The sequence below is a fragment of the Centruroides sculpturatus genome, unplaced genomic scaffold (assembly GCF_000671375.1).
Source record: "Centruroides sculpturatus isolate CEXI.00-Female unplaced genomic scaffold, Cexi_2.0 scaffold1088, whole genome shotgun sequence".
Taxonomy (NCBI): Eukaryota; Metazoa; Arthropoda; class Arachnida; order Scorpiones; family Buthidae; genus Centruroides; species Centruroides sculpturatus.
In genome coordinates this window covers 285,676-293,919 of record NW_019385342.1, presented here as the reverse complement: position 1 = coordinate 293,919, position 8,244 = coordinate 285,676, and the positions used below count along the sequence as shown (strand labels likewise).

The 8,244-nt window shown below is 33.8% G+C and overlaps 1 long non-coding RNA gene across 1 annotated transcript in view; it reads left to right on the top strand.

Moving 5' to 3' along the window:
- Window positions 1-922: 922 nt before the first annotated feature.
- The window catches only part of LOC111637894, a 13,232-nt gene continuing 5,910 nt past the window's right edge, over window positions 923-8,244 (top strand). Inside the window, exons 1-2 of the long non-coding RNA XR_002758755.1 lie at window positions 923-1,062; window positions 1,134-1,251. This is a non-coding gene — a long non-coding RNA (uncharacterized LOC111637894). The remainder of the gene's footprint in view (window positions 1,063-1,133; window positions 1,252-8,244) is intronic.

Genomic DNA, 8,244 nt, shown 5'->3' with positions numbered 1-8,244 from the left:
TGTCATTTTATGTTTCATTTTCTTATCTAAATGTACAAATTTTTATCTTAGAAAAACATTTGTACGAGAGATTAAAATACAAATTAAATATTAATATATGACCTTTACTCATATTTTTATTCACAAATATATATACACAATGTAATTGTTTCATTCGAGTGATTAATTCATATCTCTGTTAACTCCATCGTAAGAATTATTGTTATAGTCATTCCACTGTAGTGATTGAAAGTTTGAAGAACTAATAATTAATTTTACTGTGGATTTTTTAATACCACACTACACTTAATTATTTTGTAAAAAATAACTGGCACCAATTTATTTCTTATTTTTTAGTTCCCTACAGACCCTAAAAGGGCGGCCGGATGGCCGAGCGGTCAAGGTGGCAGCCTACAGCTCTGGGGGACCCGGGCTCGAATCCGACGGGTCGAAAAATCCCCAGGAATTTTTCGGGGTGTGGTCCTTTCGGATATGTCGGATCCCGTCCCTCACCATTCGGCAGCTCCATTGTGGGCCTGGACTTGCAAAAAGATTCCCTGTTAGTGCCCACGGGGCGGAAAGAGTTAAAAAAAAAAGGCCCTAAGAGGGGCTTGCTAGCAATCTAATTTGAGTTTAATCAAGGCCCGAATAGTGTGGCCGAATGATGAAGGACGGGATCATAACATATCCACAGACCACTTTCGAAAAATACTATATGTTTTACGATCCGTCTCGGTTCCTTCAGAGCGGTAGGATAGCACCATACCCGCTCGGCCATCCGACCGTCGGGCATCAAATATTCGAACTTATTAATTTCTAATATTTATATTAAAATTTTATAATGTAAATATTTCTTTTATGTTATACGTCATTAATATAAAACTAATGGATGTAAATATTTACTTTTAAATAAATAAATAGTAATAATAATGTGCAACGAAGATGGCGTTGCGGTTCCTGTAATTCTGAACAGACGAATTGTCGTCTGTTTATCGCTGTAGGATGCTGTTATCGATTACTTTACGTTTACAGCTCAGAAGATAACGATCGTTGTTTCATCCTTCGAAAAAAATAAAAAAATGTGTAAGTCCTGTATTTCTACTCCCTCTTTTACAGAATATAAGAAGTTTAACCAGTATTTATCTTGGTTTCAGAGCCGTGAAGTATCAATGGAAGTAAGTCTAAGTCGATTCTAACACATCCAATGAAAATTTTATTATGTTTAAAGGATTTGAGATATGTTTCAATGCGAAAATCTTCAGGATATTGAAAGTGAGTCGAAATAAACTAATTTACATTGAAACATTGGAGAGTTAGATTGATAAGTCGTACTTGTCAACCTTAGTTTCAACCTCTTCCTGCCCCCTTGGTAACCACCCCAGATGCAGTCAATAACCTCTTCCAAAAACTGTGTGAAGACTTCAAGGTTCCCTTTATGAAAAGTTATGTTATGTTGTCAGAACAAGAATACAATGGGAGAGATAAAATTTTGGGTAAGATGGTGATTGTGGATCTGAATGACACTGTTGGGAGCTTAACAGACCTGCAGATCGTGTCTATAGGAGCAAAAAAAGTCAAAGGAACTGTACTTCTACATGCAACCCTTTGCAAGATATTTGCTTCTAAATGTAGAACCCCATGGTGCCCATCGTGCTTGCGGATGTCGTGTTTGTGTATGGCACGTTGAATCGATACTACTGCCTGTTCTCCAGGTTCCGTGTTGGTCTGCATAAAGTTGTGTGCTTTAGTGCCTCTATTGCTCTATTGTAGGCTGACTCTGGCAAAATTAAATACCAAGTCATTTTATGAGGGGCAGAGGCACTCATAGGGGGTACCCTACTCAGAACTCTGAAAGCAGCCTGGGGCATTTACCCATATACTTTTATAGTTAGTAATTTTAATATTCAACTTGCATTAATATTTATTTGTATTAAAAAATAAATTTTTAACAAATACTTAATAAGAGGAGAAATGGGGCGATAAAATTCTACATTTACATATATTTGACAGCATTTGCACTTCAATTTCACCCTTCCAGAAGAGTTAGTCCAACTAAAAAGTGTGTGATCTAGCTAGCTACTTCAACCTTTGTTCAGAAAAGAAAAAGTGTATTCTGATCAATTAGTCTGGCTCATTCAGAAAAATAGAGTACTTATTTAGAACAGGAATAATAAAGGAATGATTCAAAAATATTCAAATTCAATTGGGTCAAAATAATTTAACTACTAAACACAAATACTACAAAAAATACAACATATTTAATAAATTAAATTGATGTATTTTGTATTTAAAATAAATGAATTATAACAAAATACAAAAAGATTTTTAAAAATTAATAAATATATAATAAATTTTCTTTCATTTAAATAAAAATACTAAAGTAAATTTAAAATGTGGGGGTTGACACATTTTTTCCGACTCCGACTCCTCTGGCCAGAAATTCCTCTCAACTCTGACTCAGACTTCACAGCCCTGGTCACGTGGACTAAATAGTTAAATGTGATAGTCTTGTAGAGTGCACGGCATGATTCCTGATCATACTCTGGAAGAAGGTTGATTTTAGGAGGCTGTATCTCACAAAGGTATAAAGATTATATAGCCACCATGGGCAAATGCGGCTCCCGAGAGCCACATGTGGCTCTTACTGAAAGTGCTAATTTCTGCTTTTTATTAATTACAATTTTATTTCCACAATTTTGTGAAAATATGTTTATTAAAAAAAATTCAATATTTGTTTTATATAATATTTATATTATATAATAAAATTGAGGTACAGAACTGCAGTACAGAATAAAAAAGTACAGAACTGCGGCTCCCATGCATTTTGCAAAACCTACATTTTGGCTCCCATTGACCTCTTGCTTGCCCACCCCTGTTATATAGGAAGCTATGTAGAGGTATGCCTTTGACTTTTTCTGCTCCTATGGATATGGTCTACAGTTCTGTTAAAATCCCAACTGTGTCATTCAGATCTTCAATTGTACCAAATTTAGTAACTCAAGTTACACCTTTAAAGATGCTACAGCTACCTTTCAGCCTTAAAAATAATATACAAGCAACACAAGCTACACTTAAAATATATTTTTAATGGCCATAAATTAGTTGTTTTCCATATTGGCTTCAATATATCTTAAATTCAAACTACAGCTGTTCTATTTTTACTAATTCTCCAAACCTTCTATATATCTAATTTTTTATCTTTCACTCCCACAGCTTATAAATAATTTTTATGACCTTACACTCATTTAATTACTTTTATATTAAAATTTAAAAATTTACATTAAAAAAATTGTCATTCTCCAGAGTTGGATAACTTTAAAGCAGTTTTTGGTCTTTCAAATTGGTTCACACTGCAAAATGTGGAAAGCAAAAATTTTTAATGTGTTGGACTAGCAGAACAATTTGCTAAACAGAAAATTCATTGGGTCAAAAAAAGCTTGACCCAATGAAATACATAACATATGACAATATTACGTAATATTTATTTTGCTTTATGCATTTTCAGTTTTTTAATATTCACTATTGAAGAGAACAGAAACTATGTCAGATTGTAAAGGTAAAAACTTAGATACAGTAGAGCATCAATTATCCAAATCAATTGGGGACTGGGATTGTTTGGAAAAATGATTTTTCAGATAACCAATTATGTACAAAAAATATATTAACCTATCCCATGTTGAAATTTGTTCAAATCCTGGCATATCCTTAAGTACTCTCTCATGGTTGTGCCAGTGCTGCCAGCTAAAACACATACACCAACAAAAATAATATTGGAGTAGCCCAAGACATAGCCAAAGATTGCAGCACCACAGCATTAGCAGAAATTTAAATTTGCTGACTGGAAAGCTTTCGGTTAATTGACGTTTCGGTTGATCAACATTCAGATAATCAATGCTCTACTGCATTTAAAAAAAATTATTTATTGACAAATAATGCAACAACAATTACAATTCAGCCTGGTAGGTAATCACCATCAATATCAATCACCTTTGATGAAACTTTCAATCCCATGAGCCTGTGATTCCCAAACTTTTTCAAGCCATCACCCCTTGATTCCATAAAGTTACACCCAATGCCACTTAACCCATTTTTCCTTGTATGAGAAAGGTTTGGAAATATTCTTAGGAAAACTTTTCTGTGAACCTTGCATGTGTCCTTACTGTACATTGTTCTCAACATCTGGAAGCCATTAAATGAAATGTTTCTTCTTATCCATTTTAACAGAGGAAAGGGAAAGGTTGTCAGTGACCCTCAACCTTTGCTTATGGTTACCATTCACTCCTCTACCTCCAGCATCATCTTGCCACCTACTTGCTTCTTTTCACCTAGATTTACTTACTGCCCACAGGAGGATGGTAGTACCCATTTTGGGACCACTGCTATGAGCATAGAATGAATGAGGTTTTGCTTTGAAGAAGTTTTGAGTGTCAGGTATTGTCATTGAACTGTATATTGGCAATATGGACAAGGTATGAAATAGATTATAGTCAGTTGATGCCAAGTCTAGGTTGTAAGGTGGATGAGGCAGAACATCCCAGCCCAGACTGGCCAGCTTTTCTAATGTCATCTTTGCTGTATGTGTTGGCACATTGTTATGGTGGTATTGGACTTGAATTTTTGGATGAAGTTCTTTGATCTTGGTGTTCAGATGATCTAGTTGTTCACAGTAGAGTTCTTTTATGACAGTGATGTTGGTTGGAAGCAGCTCATCACAATGATGTCAAACAAACACAGATCATCACGTTTTTCTGCACTGTTGGCTCTCTAACAATTGCAACAAATAGTTGACCTTTGTTTACCTGTAAAAGGTTCAAATCTCATCTGCAAAGCTTTAACAAATACTTTTCAGATGAGACTGTAAGATTTTGTTGCATTGTAGCCATTTCTGAAGTGATAGAGCAATAGCATATGAATGTGTTCTTTTGAAAGTTTCATATTGTTAGATATTGCTGACATGTCTAATACCAATGAAATATGTGATAAAATGCTTTTTGGTTACTCTACTTACTCTACTTATAAAGCCACATTGAATGTTCTAGAACAATTTTCCCAATTGTTTTTAGAAAAAAGGTTGAAATGTCTAAATTTCACCTTTACAATCTGATAGATTCTGTTGTGTTCTTGTCTTACATACAAAACGAATGGAACAAGAAAAGCGGTCAGAAACTCTTGACTGGAAGTTGAAGCTTTCCACAGTTTAATACGTGCATTTTCAAGTATGACAGTATGTTGGTTGTGTGTTAGAAATGTTGAATAAATAATATAGTAATTAAAATAAGTCAAATTACTTTTATGTTTAAGTGTGTATCAATTATGTAATTAGAGTTATATTAAATTGTAGTAAATAAATACAGTGGGTGATCGGTTAACGAACAGATCGCATAACGAACAAATCGGATAACGAACACTTTCGCGAAAGATTTTTTATGTTTGGACAACGAACACATGATCGGATAATGAACACCCCACAGAACAAACACAAGAAGAAGCGACGTAAATTAATGAATACCGATTGGTCTTCCCTTGTCTTCGGGCAACAATTCAAAACTTTTCGGAGTGTGGGAGACGTCGACATCGACACTCAAGCCGATATATACCGATCGGATATTATTCCTCCGAACTTTGAAACCTTCCTTGTAATTTCAGCCTTTTATTTTTTTGACAAAACAATTATTTTATGTATTCGTGAGACTGTCGGGTAGGCACTCATTAAGTTTTGCGTCTGTTTTTCTTTTCGAAAGGTCGAGAGTATAATAGCAAAGGTAGAGAGTGGGCAGAAGATGCCTAATGTTGCTGGGCAGTATGGCGTAAATAGGTCTACAGTAGGCTGAAGTTCAATCTTATTTAAGAAACATACTGTATAATCAAGAAGACTCAAGCAGCTAAAGGAGTAACAAAAATCACATCTGAGAAATAAAGAATATCGAACAGTTCATAATGGAACACGAAATGGATCTGACGACAGAAGAACGCCAAGAACTCTTGAATGAAGAACACCAAGAAACTCGGCGAGATATGTTTTCTTCTGAAAAAGAGGATTAATGCCGATATCTTATATTAAAGATCCTTTGAAGAAGTGGGAGGATGTCAGAACAACGGTCTTAGAATGGCATCCAAACCAGGTTAAGGCTTGGGGATTTCTGCAATTGCAATGCTATTAATTACTTACGAAAAATCCTGAAGAAGAGAGAAAAGCAATCGACATTAGACAGATTCTTTAACCCTTTCAAACAGAAAAAAAACACGACTAATAAAAACGCAAGACTATGTATGTATGTATTTTTATTATCATCAATACATATAAATAAAGGTAGTAAGAAAGTATATATTTTTTTATTTTGGGGGGTCTCCAGAACCAATTAATCAAATTCCCATAGAAACCTATGGTAAATCGATAATCGGTTAACGAACAATTCGGATAGCGAACAAAGTCTTGGGACGGATTATGTTCGTTAACCGATCACCCACTGTATATGAAATTAGTGAATATTATATCAAAACAGACAAAGCAAATATCTGAGGCCCTAAATAGAAAGTATAATAATTACAGATAAAATAATCAATAGAGACATCTGAAGTATTGGGTTTAGTACTTAGAACAGATATTATAAAATAATATGTAGTTAATTAACCAAATTCTATCCCAATAGTTGATCCAGCTCATATAGTAAATAGAGACTTCTCACTCCTTTACTTTATATTGCTATGGATTTGGCTATGAATCCAATATGGCAATTTAGCAAGGACATTTTGAATGCATGCAATTGAATGAAATATGTATTATCCAAATTAATTTCAGTAAGAATTACTTCAGGTATGAGTATTCTCACATCCATGTATGAGAATACTCAAGTTTACAGCAGCATTGTTTAATTAAGCCCATAAATAAGCTCTTTTATGCAAGAATTTTAGTCATTTATTTTGAATTTTGGCATGGATTGTAGAGTGAACTTCTAATGATTATGGCACTTAATGTTTGGATATTTGATATATTTATACATTACAAATAATAATATTATGGCCTATCAAGCAGGTTATTAATGTCAATGATATGTATTTTGCAGAGATAATTCATTTATTTATATGTTCTGTCTGAATCATGTCATGAGATCTGGGGCCATATTCTGGTCACCATCTCTGGTCTCTCGTCTCTCACAAGCCAGTCGCTAATTGGCTAATCCAAATGATTAACCAATCAGCGACTGGCTTGTGAGAGACGAGAGACCAGAGATGGTGACCAGAATACGACCCCTGGTCTTCAAATTTTTAAAGATGATGTTTGTTTGCGGAATGTTCTACATTTGAAAATGCAAAATAATGTTCATTACAAATGCAATGCTTTTTTAAGTATTCCATCTAGAAAACACTGAAGATGGCCTTCAAGAGGTTGAAAATATTTTGATTATTTGAACTGTGGGTGAAGGTAAAGGTTGGTGTGTTATTAATATATATCTTCAGTTTATAAATATTGATAAGAAGAATTATAAATTATAGAGTAATGAAAGGCAAACTCTACTCACAGGGCTAGTGTCAACTAAACAGATTGACATGTAGATATACAAGTTTCTTAAAAAAGCAAAACAGTATAGGCTTGTATCAAATATGCAAAATACACTTACTACTTGTATTTACTATTCTAGGAGACTTGTAATGAAGATGTATAATGAAAAAATGAATCTCCAAAACTTCAGGAATAAATAAATTATTCAATAATATTTTTATAATTGCACTGCTATGTTTGAGCAGTAACCTCACTGAATGACCATCTTATATATTGATCTATGGGTGGATGAATGTTGAACTTTCTATAGATAATATTTACTACATGGTTCAGCTCTATCCTGTGATTTATTAGTATGATTTTTAGAAGGTTTTATGATTTTATATATATAACCACATAAAACTTTCTAAAAATCATATACAGGTAACCTCCATATAACACGGTAGTTACGTTCCAAAAAATTTTCTGCATTATCTTCAGATCCATGCTTTACCTTTTGCAAAATGTATGTAATTTTAGATTTCTTGCTTCTAGTTAAAAGATCTTTATAAATTTCCTTATATGGTGCTAAGCACTTATGAAGAATAAAGCAAATATGGAATAAGGGAAAACATTCGGCAACATCAGAAGCAGAAGCGTCGCGATCTGGCAACATTGAAACAAGTTTCGAGAAGGACCCCGTGTATCGACAGAAGGCGAGAAGAGAAAATTTACATACTTAAGTACTAATAGTTCACGAAAATAATAATTTTCGTGAACTATTA